At 41.4% G+C, this 13,813-nt stretch overlaps 1 protein-coding gene across 2 annotated transcripts in view; it reads right to left on the minus strand.

Moving 5' to 3' along the window:
• neto1l (neuropilin (NRP) and tolloid (TLL)-like 1, like) overlaps nt 1-13,813 on the minus strand; it is a 223,954-nt gene that overhangs the window by 164,093 nt on the left and 46,048 nt on the right. The window lies entirely within an intron of this gene.

A 13,813-nucleotide genomic window follows, 5' to 3' on the forward strand; every position in this document is an offset into this window, starting at 1 on the left:
CTACTCAAGACTTGTGTGCCAAAACTCACTGCTCCCTGAGCCAAGCTGTTCCAGTAGAGATACAACATCTGCCCAACAATGAAGAAAATTGCTCAAGTATATCCTGTATATAAAAAGCAAGAAAGATCTAACCTGGCCAATTACGGCTCCATCAGCTATCATCAGTAAAGTGAGGCAAGGAGTCATAAACAGTGCTATAAAGCAGCATCTGCTCAGCAATAACCTGCTCAGTGACACCCAGTTTGGGTTCTACCAGGGCCACTCAGTTCTTGATGTCATTACAGCCTTGGTTCAACCATGAACAAAAGAGCTGAATTCCAGAGGTGAGGTGAGAGTGACAGCACTTGACATCAAGGCTGCATTCAACCGAGTGTTGCATCAAGGAGCCCTAGCAAAACTGGAATCAACGGGTATCAGGGAGCAAACTCTCCAGCGGTTGGAGTCATACCTGACACACAGGAAGATGGTCGTGATTGGTGGAGGTCAGTCATCTCAGCTCCAGGACATATCTGCAGGTATGCTTCAGGGTAGTGTCCTCGGGCCAACCATCTTCAACTGCTTCATCAATGGCCTTCCCTCTATCATGGGATCAGAAGAGGGGATGTTCATCGATGATTGCACAATGTTCAGCTCCATTCAAGACTCTTCAGACACTGAAGTAGTTCGTATCCAAATGCAATAAGATCTAGACAATATCCTGGCTTGGGCTGATAAGTGGCAAGTAACACTCGTGCCACACAAATGCCAGGCTATGACCATCACCAACAAGAGACAATCTAACTACTGTCCCTTGACATTCAATGTTGTTACCATCACTGAATCCCCTACTATCAATACCCTGGGAGTTACCACTGATCAGAAACTCAACTGGACTCACCACATAAACACAGTAGCTATAAGAGCAAGTCAAAGGCTAGGAACACTGCCGTGGCTAACTCATCTCCTGACTCCCAAAAGCCTGTTCACTATCTACAAGGCACAAGTCAGGAGTGTGATGGAATACTCCCCACTTGCCTGGATGAATGCAGCCTCAACAAAACTCAAGAAGCTTGACACCATCCAGGTCAAAGCAGCCCGTTTGATTGGCACTACATCCACAAGCATTCACTCCTTCCACCAGCAATGCTCAGTAGCAGCAGTGTGTACGTGTACTAAAATGCACTGCAGAAATTCACCGAAGATCCTCAAAAAGCACCTTCTAAACCCATGACCACTTCCATCTAGAAGGACGAGGGCAGCAGAGAAATGGGAACACCACCTCCTTCAAGTTCCCCTCCAAGTCACTCACCATCCTGACTTGGAAATATATTGCCGTTCCTTCAGTGTCGCTGGGTAAAAATCCTGGAATTCCCTCCCTAATGTAATTGTGGATCAACCCACAGCAAGTGGACTGCAGCAGTTCAAGAAAATAGCTCACCACCACCTTCTCAAGATCAATTAGGGACAGGCAATAAATGTTGGTCAGCCAGCGATGCCCACATCCCACAAAATAAATTTTAAAACTAGGGTATGCTTCTCAGTGCCGACTGGGTTCAGGATAACTGTGGCTACATCCAGCCGAACCAGTTGACATTATAGCACAATGTTTCCCTAGTTGCCCTAAATCTAAATTTGCTTTGCTAGAGAGATGCCTGGGCATTGCACTAGGGCACCTTAACTTCTCAATTCAAAATGAATTGGGTCTTCAGCCCGATGATTCTGACTCAGGGATTACTCAGCTGTAGCACTGGAAAGTTAGCATGGCTGACCAAAACTATCAAATAGCTGATGAGCTGAAAACAAGACATTTTTGATATTTCCACATTTTAAATGCCACAAATAGTCTAGTTGTGCTTCTATAGTCATTAACCTCCCATTGTAAAACAAGAGAGTACATCAAACACTTTACAAATTATGGGTTAGATAAATAAAGGTTTTTTTTACTTCCCTTAATGGGCCTGTAATAACAGAAACAAAAAGTATTTCTTGAAGTCATTTAAATATGTACAGCATAATTGAAGAAAATGGTTTATAGCGATTTGAAATCACTTCAGGTCCATCAACTCCACTGGCTTCAACTCGACAGCAACCGTAAAGAATACCAATATATGAAGGTGAATTTGAACTCATATTAAATAAACTAATTTAGTTCACTACTGGTCTCGTTTTCCAGCTTGCTTTTTTTTCTGATAGCATTTGACTTGATTTGATTGAATGCATAAGTCACAGATAGGTGCAGTGAAAGACTGTCAACTTGATATCGTTCGTGCTTCATGAAATTAGATTGCTCAGTGCCAAGAAAAATCTGATTCACTAAAGGTGCACTATCATACAGTAGTGAGGGAATGATGTATTTAATAATAATAACAACCTAGGAGGATGAATAGAAACGCACAGCAAGGGTAACTCTATGAAGCTGTGCCAGGATAGTGCCGCAGTAACATTTTCCATCAATTCTGCTGTAAACTTTGGCATTCCCAAGAGGCCATTCTTTATGTACAGTCATTTCCTGCTTGCACATCAAGGACAATATGCACTTAATAAAGGTTTTATTTGGGATATATTAATAACGAGGTGTTTCATTCCTTAACTCTTGAAATGTTTGCTTAGCTGTCCCAATGTGGAGGAGTCTGGTTATGGTTTTTCACAAAAAAACATTCACTGGTGTTAAACCTGCCATTCTTAAGACTGAAAGCTCCTTTTGCACATCAAGCATGTCTATCAAAATTAAGAGAGTCTGAAAAATAGTAAGCTGGTTGGAGGAGGTACAGGAATCTATTGTGCACCTTTTCAATCAGTCCAGATTTACTGCAATGAAAAGGATTTTACTGTGGCTCTGCACACGTACTACAGATATAGTTCTGGTATCACTGTTTTTAGATCATTTGTGGCGTATGTTGAATTGAATTTACTGTGAAACATGCAGACTTCATTTAAATAACATGCTGTATTAGACATGATTTTATTTCCTCTGCATATTTCACCAATATGAGTAAATCATAGAGTCATAGAGTTTTACAGCATGGAGACAGGTCCTTCGGCCCAAACTGTTCCATGCCGACCAAAATGTCCACCACGTTAACTCCATTTCCCTGCGCTTGGCCCATAACCTTCTAAACCTTTCCTATACGTGTATTTGTCCAAATGCCTTTTAAATGTCATTAATGTACCCACCTCAACCACTTCTGCTCATTCCATATGTGTACCACCCTCTGTCTAAAGAAATGTTGCCACTCAGGTTCCCTTTTCCACACTGTAGGGGAATCTAATCTTAATCTTTCCCTTCTTATCTAAAACTGATGCCCTCTAGTCCTCGATTCCCCAACCCTGGGAAAAAGACTGAGTGCATTCACCCTATCCATGCCTCTCATGATCTTATACGCTTCTATATAATCCCTCCTCAGTCTCCTACGCTCTAAAAAAAAAGAGTCCCAGCTTGTCCAACCTCTCCCTATCACCCAGACTAATGAGTCCTGGCAAAATTCTTGTAGATTTCTTCTGCACTCTTTCCAATTTGATAACATTCTTCCTATAGCAAGGTGACCAAAACTGAACACAATGCTCCAAATGCAGCCTCACCAATGTCCTGTATAACTGCAACATAACTTCCCAACTTCTCTACTCAATGCCCTGACTGATGAAGGCCAGTGTGCCAAAGTCTTCTTCACTGCCCTGTCTCCATGTGACTCCACTTTCAGAGAACCATGAACCTGAGCTCCAAGATCCCTCTGTTCCACTGCACTCCTTAAGGCCCCACCATTCACCATTAAACTCCTGCCTTGATTTGACTTTCCAAAATGCAACACCTCACACTTAACGATATTAAAAGCCATGTGCCATTTTTGGCCCATTTCCCCAGCTGATCAAGATCCAGCTGCAATGTCCTACAACCTTCCTCGCTGTCCACAATACCACCTATTTTAGTGTCATCTGCAAACTTACTAATCATACCTTGTACATTCTCATTCAAATCATTGGAATAGATAACAAAACAGTGATGGTCTCAAATTTGTTTACTTTAGAACAAAGTTAGTTAAAGGGGCTCCCAAGGCTCTCACCAGGTAGGGAGAAGATTAAGAGCTTCACCACACAATTTTATGCATTAGGTCAATACAATGAAAGGGAAGCTCACTTTCTTATCACAGTAAGGAATCTGCACCTTTGACAGAGAATAGATGATTAACTGGATGAGGTGAGCATTAAAAATAATGTAACTAAACATTCGAAGACTCCTCAAGTTGATTCAACCAGTTTTGTTCTGGTCCATTTTACTGATAAGGCATTTACCAACCTATTCTTTACCCTTTCTTAATCTGATCAATTAAATGTTTTGACATTTTACACTAATTTAAGCCATCAGTAAATTTGCATTTTATGCTACCTGCTGAAGAACGTTTTGAGTGGTCTGGCCTAGTCTATAATGACCCCATCTAGTTAAGCATTAGTGGGCGGCACGGTGGCACAGTGGTTAGCACTGCTGCCTCACAGCGCCAGAGACCCGGGTTCAATTCCCGCCTCAGGCGACTGACTGTGTGGAGTTTGCACGTTCTCCCTGTGTCTGCGTGGGTTTCCTCCGGGTGCTCCGGTTTCCTCCCACAATCCAAAAGATGTGCAGGTCAGGTGAATTGGCCATGCTAAATTGCCCGTAGTGTTAGGTTAGGGGTAAATGTAGGGGTAGGGGTATGGGTGGGTTGCGTTTCGGCGGGGCGGTGTGGACTTGTTGGGCCGAAGGGCCTGTTTCCACACTGTAAGTAATCTAATCTAATCATTCTTACTGTCCCCAAATTCACAACAATTCTGCCTAGAGTTTCTGCAGGATGCTGAAAATGAATGCCTTTTAATTGGAACCACTGTTTACGTGCTGAGCTGCTGGTTATTTATTAACTTTCCATATGTATCACAAGGTTTATAGGTGAGAAGGAGGGAATTCAGCCTCCTGAGTCTGTTCAGTTGGATAACTGATAATCGTACGCCAAATCTATTTACCTCCTCAAACTCATAACCCTTAATACATCTGCCTTGAAAATATCAATGAATGTTAGTCTTAGAAGTTGCAATAGCTAATCGTTAGAAGAAGAAGAAAACTCCATATTTCTACAGCCCATTACATGGAAGAAGTGCTTCCCAACCATCCTCCCAGATGGAGATAACGGGATGTTAATGACATTGTTAGGATGATGAAGGGCATTATTTAAATAATTATGTAGAATGCACATACAGTATCATTGTTGGGACACATGGCTAGTGAACAGGAAGTAGAAATTAGTAATGTTGCATTGTATGAATAAGCCAATTGTCAAGAAAAGTATTCATGTCTTGTTTTATACTTCAACTGATTTGTCAAGTAGTTATTTTTATTTTAAGGCTCTGTTTCCCCAGTTCTGGATTTCCACACCAAAAGAAAGTGACTTCTTATAGCTTCTTGTATGAATCCTTTGAACAGTCTATATAAGTTGAATACATCACGACCAAATCTTCTCTATTTGGGAAGTATGCACTTACATACTTCTCACACTTACGCACTCTTAAAAGTACTCTTAATTTTGAGGAAGGGTCACTCGACTCAAAATGCTAACTCTGATTTCCCTGCACAGATGCTGTAAGACCAGTCGAGCTTTTCCAGCAATTTCTGTTTCTGTCTCTTAACATCAGTAACTGCCAAAATCATGATTTCATTCTGAAAACAAACTATGCTGGAGATCACAACAGATCAGGCAGCATCCATGGAAAGAATTCAAACTAACCTTTCAAGCTGACTCTTCATCAAAGCTGAAGTGAAGTGTGGAAAGGGCAGCATTTATGCAATAGTTGGTGGGGTATGGGGGTGGTTTGGAGTGCTGGAGGAAAAGGATGCTGATAGTTCAGATTAAGTGACCATTTCATTCTGTTGATTTATCCCAGCAACTCTTAAGGAAAGGGTCATAAGTAATAACCTGTAATTGAAAATTCCCAAAATAGCTTGCAAAATAAGGTTAGTCCAAGCTGTGTGACAACATTAGATTACCACATCAGCAAAACATTCACATTTTTCTTTATAATTAAATTGATTTTTTCAGCTGCTATCTGAGTCTCAGATTCTGTGACAGCAATTTACACTTTTACTGAATGTGTGCTGACGTAGCAGCACAGTTTGCCTCCATTGAAGCATCCATTTCAATTTAGCTCCATTAAAATCAGCTGAATGAACACCAGAGATTTTATAAAGGGAAGGAGCTCTGTGCCAATACGTTACTGCCCACGTGACAACAATAAAAAATTAAAATCGGGATTTTTTTCGTTATGCATGAGGACCCACAATCCTCTACCAAACCTGCTCAAGCAGATTCCTGTTATAGAAGGCAATTGTTCTGGTGGAATTATCATTTATGCCACAATATGCTCTACCCAGTTTACTGATGTCACACACTCTTTGGCTGTAGACAGTTGAGATCTGTATGAGGTCTGATGGGAGATGTATTCTGCATAGCTCTTGATAATGCTAAGTAACTGTGTCCAGCAAGTTATTGTATACCATCTCTTGCTATCAATAAATAAACTGCATTGTTATTTGTTTAGGCTCTCTAAGGGTCTAGTCTCTACCACAGATTAAATAGATCCTCGACTCTACATCGGAAAAACAGTAAGGAGATCTTGTGCTGCAGTGGTACTGTGCCTACCTATGAGCCAGGAAGCCCAGGTTCAAATCTCACCTACTTCAGAGGAATGTAGTAACATCGCTGAACAGGGTAATTATAAAACAAAAGAATAGTGTTGGCAGGACTTATATTGTAAATGAACACAGAGCCCAAGGGGTTCAATTACATACTTCTTTGAAAGTTGCATCACAGGTAGACAGGGTGGTTAAGAAGACACTTTGCTCATTTGCCTTCATTGCTCAGGTTGTTGAGTACAGGTTGTGGGTAAGGCCACTTTTGGTATACTGCATACAGTTCTGGTCATCCTGCTATACGCTACTATTAAGTTGGAGGTGGTTCAGGAAAGATTTAAAATGATCTTGCTGGGACTGAAGGGTTTGAGTTAAGGAGAGACAGGTTAGACTGAGATTGTTTTCACTGACATGTAGGAGGTTGAGGGATGACCTTACAGAGGTTTATAAAGTTATGAGGCATAGATAAGGTGAAGAGCAAAAGTGTTTTACCCAAGGTACACAAGTTCAAAAGTAGAAGGCATATTTTTAAGGGGACGTACATGTACTGGTGTTGGACTAGGGTGGACAAGGTCAGAAGTCACATGGCAACTGGTAACAGTCCAACAGGTTTATTTGAAATCACAAACTTTCAGAGCACTGCTCTTTCATTAGGGGAAGTCATTTTTTTCAGCTGGGTGCTTGGGGTGCCATGGTACCACTACATGGAATATAATAGCACTACTTGGAATTGTAAACAGCCAATATCACTTTACCTTTGATTGCCCTCAGATTAATCCAGTCTTGTCAACTCTGTAGCACAAGTATGTGTCTGCGTGGGTTTCCTCCAGGTGCTCCGGTTTCCTCCCACAGTCCAAAGATGTGCAGGTTAGGTGAATTGGCCATGCTAAACTGCCCGTAGTGTAAGGTGAAGGGGTGAATGTAAGGGAATGGGTCTGGGTGGGTTGCCCTTCGGAGGGTCGGTGTGGACTTGTTGGGCCGAAGGGCCTGTTTCTACACTGTAAGTAATCTAATCTATGTCACTTGGGGTGTCTGGAACACACATTTTCCCTTCTAAGGTGTACATCCACCTGGGATAAATATTTAAGTACTATGTCTAAGTTCTCTAAGTGCTTCGTATTGGTTTTCTCTATTATCTGCACATCATCTAGATAAATGGTGACCTGGAGTAGATCTTGCAAAATGTTCTCCATCATCTGCTGAAAAACTGCACAGGCTGACAATAAGTTAAACGGCAGTCTTGTATACTGGTACAAACGCTTTTGGGTATTAATTGAAGCATACTTCTAGGAATCCTCATCTAACTGCAATTGCAAGTTCATATGGCTCATGTCCAGCTCTGGAAGGAGAGTCCCCCTTCCAGTTTTGCGTACAAAATCTCTGAAGGATTGGGTATTTCTCTGGCTGTGAAAAGCAGTTTACAATTTGTATAAAATCCACGCAAAGGTAAACTGACCTGTCAGGGATGACCAGTGTTACCCATTCCGCAAATTGGACTGGTTTGATGATTCCTTGCTTTCCAGCCTTCTAGTTTCTGCCTCTAACTTTGCTCGTAAGGCAAATGGCATTGGGCAGGCCTTGCAGGATCATGGAATTGCTTCCTGGTCAATGTCCAAGTTGGCCTTGGCTTCTTTGATAGCTCTAAGCCCTTCCTGAAAATTTTCCAGGTGTTTGTTTATGACTTCACCTAGGCAGCCATTTTATAATTGAAACATGTTGAGCCAATCAAGGTGAATCACTCTCAACCAATGTTGCCCCATCAAGCTTGGGCCTGAGCTTTTCACTACCATCAGTGGTAATTGAACTAGCTGCTTCTCCTAAGAAATCAGAACTATGGTTGCACCCTTAATCTGTAAACATTCCCCAGTATAGGTTATCAGTTTCAAGGTCTTATGCAAACTTAAGCATTGGAGTCCAGAGTGAATTTGTTAAAGACTTGTTCTGCAATCACTGATACAGCCGCACTGGTGTTACCATCCAGTAGAACTGGGTGACCATTTAACAAGATGTTTTTATTTTGATTTATTCTGATAAGAATTTTGCTAAGCAATTTAACTGTTCCAAACCAGGTATCAGTATACTTTGCAGATGTCTCCTCTCCTGGATGCTGGCCTATGAGTTCTCTTACTCACTTTAGGTCTGGTGGGTTTATTTTGCTGTCTCAAGTCCACATACCAACAGCAACTACAATGGCTCGCTAGCCTAGATCCTGAAGAACATTTTAACCATTTGGTCAAGGTTCTTCTTAGTTTTGGGGTTTTGTTGTGCGCTGGCCCTCTGTTCAGGATTTGTCCTGAGTGAAACTATGCAATTGCCTTCACTCAAGTGCTGTTCCACCAGTTCAGTTGGACTGGCGAGGGTGTCCACTTCCATTGGGATACCCTACAACTCATATACTTCCCTTGCTGCATTTTCCAATGATAAAGACAGTTGGGGTGCCTGTTTGAGGTCCAGTTGGAATTCAGCTGTTAAGTGCTTTAGCATGGTTACATCATTGATCTCACTCCCGTCAGCACTGAAATAATGCTACTGAAGCTGGCATCCCATCTCCAAGTCACCTTTTATTTACATGTGGTAAGTCCTTTGAAACTAGTCCTGCTCCCTCAGAGCCAGCTGCCAATGTGAACAGGATGTCTGACACTCATTTTCTTATCATTTTTATTTTGGTCAGGCAGGACTCCCTGATTGGACCGTAATCTGGGAACTATATTCTATGAGGTCCACCTTGCTGACCTCATGACAAGAAATCCTGTCCTTTTATTCTTCTTGTTAAAATTAAAATTCTTATAATAAATAGTGACTTACTGAAAGAATCTACTGTGGTTTGTTCATTTCATGTTTTGCAGTTGTTCAGCGGCAAATCGGGAATTTAGATTACTTACAGTGTGGAAACAGGCCCTTCGGCCCAACAAGTACACACCGACCCGCTGAAGCGCAACCCACCCATACCCCTACATTTACCCCTTACCTAATACTACGGGCAATTTAGCATGACAATTTAGCCAATTCACCTGACGTGCACATCTTTGGACTGTGGGAGGAAACCGGAGCACCCGGAGGAAACCCACGCAGACACGGGGAGAACGTGCAAACTCCACACAGTCAGTCGCCTGAGGCGGGAATTGAACCCGGGTCTCTGGCGCTGTGAGGCAGCAGTGCTAACCACTGTGCCACCGTGCCGCCCACAATTGTTTAGGATATTTCAATAATTCTTCATGTTCATCGTAACTCTTGGAATTAAGCTGCTTGATTTTTGGACTACTATCCACTGGGTCATGATAGCACTTCCCATTCCTTTGTGCTATTTTAAGAATGTTAAATAAAAACAGTAGTCACTCTAACCAAGCAAACTTGGTTGAAACTTAATGATATACTTACATAGGGTAATCAGGCTGCTGATTACACCCCACTATCCACCACCCTCTACATTATATGGGAGGTCAGGAAGGTGAATAGGAAGGTTGGGGTGGGGTGGTAACCACTTGCACTATATTATGTGATCCCCAGTAAAAGCATGTAATACACCCAGCAAAGGCATATAATATCCAGCACAAAGGCCATGATCATCATGTTTCCAAATTCTCAAAGATGAGATGCACATCAGATCCTCTCAGACATCCTGAAGTATTGACTACCACCCCCTAAACTATATAGGGGGTTTGAACATCTCACTGACAAATCCTCTACTCCCCAGCATCCTCCAACAAAGTCTCTGGCTCTGAGCTAAATTAGAAACTTTGGATAATACGAATGGGATGTTAATCACAAATATATTATATAAATGGTTATTCTTTTTGAGATTTGGCATTCCTGTGACTCTGGCCGAATTAGTACAATATTATGGCATATATTCCAGACCAAACAGTATCTGTAAGGCACTTACATGATATCACAACATGTGATGCTGCAGAAGAAAAGTTCCTACCTTACCTTTAGTCACACTTTCTTGTGACATAAAGTCCCATGTCGTGTCTTCAGCACTTAACCCAGACTGCGTGTAGAAGTTGTAACATTGTAGCAATGTGATAGAGTTGTTACTCAATTTCAAAATATCTGACTCAACAAGAACCTGACTCGGTAGTCTATGTTATGTGGACTAACATGGAAAACCTTAATAGAATATCCTTTATTGACACTTGCATTCAATATAAAATACAGTGAGAAGTATGTACAGTCACTCGTACATAAGCACTATTCACAGAATAAAAATAAAAAACTTAAAGAGAATACAACTTTTCCTTCTCCACTGCTACAGCATACTGCTGCCAGAGTCCTGCTCCAGGCTTCCCAGTCACGCCATGTCGCAGAGAGTGTCCTGCTCCCAGCTTTCCAGCCCATGCCATACCGTATAATGTCCTGCTCTGGGCTTTTCAGCCCACACCACATCGCTGAGAGAGTGTCCCACTCCAAGCTTCCCAAACCATGCCATACCGCCGTCAGGGTCCTACTCTATGTGGAAGCGGGAGTTACACTCCAGGCTTCACAGGCCGACAGACCATCTCTGCAGCTACCCTGCTCTGAAAATGCCACTGCTGTTCCGAAGCCCATCGAAGCCACCTTCTGCCAAAGTGCTCTCTTTATCGGGTAAGTTTGAGGAAAAAATAACTATTAGAAACACAAAGAGAAAAAGAAAAATGCAGACGAGGAGGACAAGCCTGGGCAAATGAGCCCAAATGCTGTCTACTCAACTATCACTATCTTGAAAGTAATAGAGTAGCAGTGAGTCATGGGCACCAGAAACTAATAAGGAAAACTAGATGCCGCAGTAAGTCGATGCTAAAGGTTGAAGAGCAGAGAGCAGTGTGACAATTGTGAAAAGTCGCTTTCCTAATAGACATCCATTAATCTGATTGAGTTCAGAGTACAAGTTACAACTAAATCCGAGACTAAAATGCTATAACCATTAATAAGGACTGCAAACCTGTCCAGAAACACAGTATGTTCTCTACCTCTTTCAAAATAAACTGCAATTCACAAACTACCAGAAAAAGCTTTGATGTAAACAAAAATGGAAAGTTAAAATTGGTCTGATGTGATGAAGGTGGTCCTGGAACAAGGTTAAAAAATGTACAAACAAGAAAGAACCTGCACGGCACTGCTGTGTCACAGCGCCAGAGACCCGGGCTCAATTCCCGCCTCAGGCAACTGTCTGTGTGGAATTTGCACAATCTCTCTGTATGGGTTTCCTCCGGGTGCTCCGGTTTCCTCCCACAGTCCAAAGATGGGTTAGGTGAATTGGCTGTGCTAAATTGCCCGTAGTGTTTGGTGAAGAGGTAAATGTAGGGGAATGGGTCTGGGTGGGTTGCTCTTCAGGAGGGTCGGTATGGACTTGTTGGGCCATAGGGCCTGTTTCCACACTGTAAGTAATCTACTATAATCTTAAAGAAATCTATACTCTAAAAGCCTGACTAGTAGTGAATTCCACTATTTTATTTTCTCAAAATGATGTAAACATGTGTCAAAAAGGTACACATGCATGAACACTTTCTTTCTTGCTGAGAATGCCATCGACAGGCACAAGCCTATAAACTTTAAAGGGGCTACAACATTTGAACCTTCAAGATTTTTTTTAAAAAGCAGAGAAACCAACAAAAAACACAGAATCTTTACCCTGCAATAGAGATTTTTGCTTGCAATTTTTTAAAGAGCATAAAGCTGCACAAGGATAGAAAGTAAACATCTAACCATGGACTGGCAGTCCATGAAAATTCTGTCAGAACTCCAGATATTTAGATTAAGTGTCACTTTTTACTCAATCGATTGGCAGATAGATGATTTTATAAAATCACGGCCTGTCAAATATCTTGCTTTGGGTATTGAAGGGTAAAGAATAGCATTAACGGCAATGACTGCAAAGTTCTTCGTATATTTGAAGTGCCACATAAAGTTCAAGTCAATTTCAGGACTTATAGGCTCAAGTTCAAGTTATATTCAAACTAGCCAAGTGAAATAATTAACTTACTCCTGGGCAGTTGTCAACAAAAAGCAGCAAACATGGTTTCACTGAAGATAACTGAAGTACCCAATGAACTGGTCATTGCCTCACACCAACAAGTCCTTAAGAAGAAACTCTTCTGGACAGCCCCAAAGAATATACCACTGACCAACTGCCAGAAAAAGGGTACACGTTGAGAGCAAATGTAGCAGGCCAGCTGCAATTTCAAGTGCTTGACACTGAAACACTTGTCAACAGGTTCAGTGGAATGTCCAAATCTTTTATAAAAGGCCAAAGAAAAGTTTCCAAACTTAGCATGCAAGCATGTAGGTCACACACGGACAGAAAAAAAAAAGAATTTAGCATGTGAACCCATATATTGACGTGACATTAATGAGAACATTGATCGATTGATCAAATTGTGTTATATATGTCAATTTCCTTAAATTCAACAACTGATAGAACACATTCCAGATTTATTCTGAGTGATGCTGCAAGATTGCAACTGATATTTTTCAAGCTGGAGGACATGATTACGTTCTGGTGAAGTGTTATTTATTTCATCAAACTTCCTTTGTGTGTCAAATTAAACGTACCATTCATCCTACCATTGATGAAATATTGACTGCCATATTTCATGTTATGTTTCTCAATGAAATTGTGTCTAACAATTGTCTGTACAACATTGCTTCACTGCACATATAGAATTGGGAGTGTTAACTATATTGCCTCATTTCTTCACTACTCTCAGTTATTTAGACTGACTTTTTGTACTGTAAAATCCATGACTATTAAATGTATATCAACTTGCCAAGATTTTTGGGTAGATAAATCATCAAGGTACTTGCCTGGGTGACAGATTATCATCTCCAGGAGACCTTATGTTGGAAAACAGACCCACATAGTTCTCCCCTTCCATATCACAAAACCATATATGCACAACACATCATTGGAAAGGGAAGCAATGTACAAGAGCATGACCAATAAGCATTCAGATAATTATCCCAGTTTGAACCAAATAAAAGCATCAACGTTCAAGATTTTCATATGAACATACAGGTTTGTTGAAAGATACTAAGCTTTCAAGTCTAGATATTACACAGAACAATGGCCATGTCCTGTGAAGAAACAGACAATATATCCAAACTGGCTGTCATGAATCATCTGTCACACAGGATGACAACTTGGAGTACTGAAGGTATCGTGCCAGATAGGGGCAGCACGGTGACCCAGTGGTTAGCACTGCTGCCTCA

This window comes from Chiloscyllium plagiosum, unplaced genomic scaffold (genome assembly GCF_037043375.1).
Source record: "Chiloscyllium plagiosum isolate Xiang-an unplaced genomic scaffold, Cpla_swu_hap1 HiC_scaffold_4, whole genome shotgun sequence".
NCBI lineage: Eukaryota > Metazoa > Chordata > Chondrichthyes > Orectolobiformes > Hemiscylliidae > Chiloscyllium > Chiloscyllium plagiosum.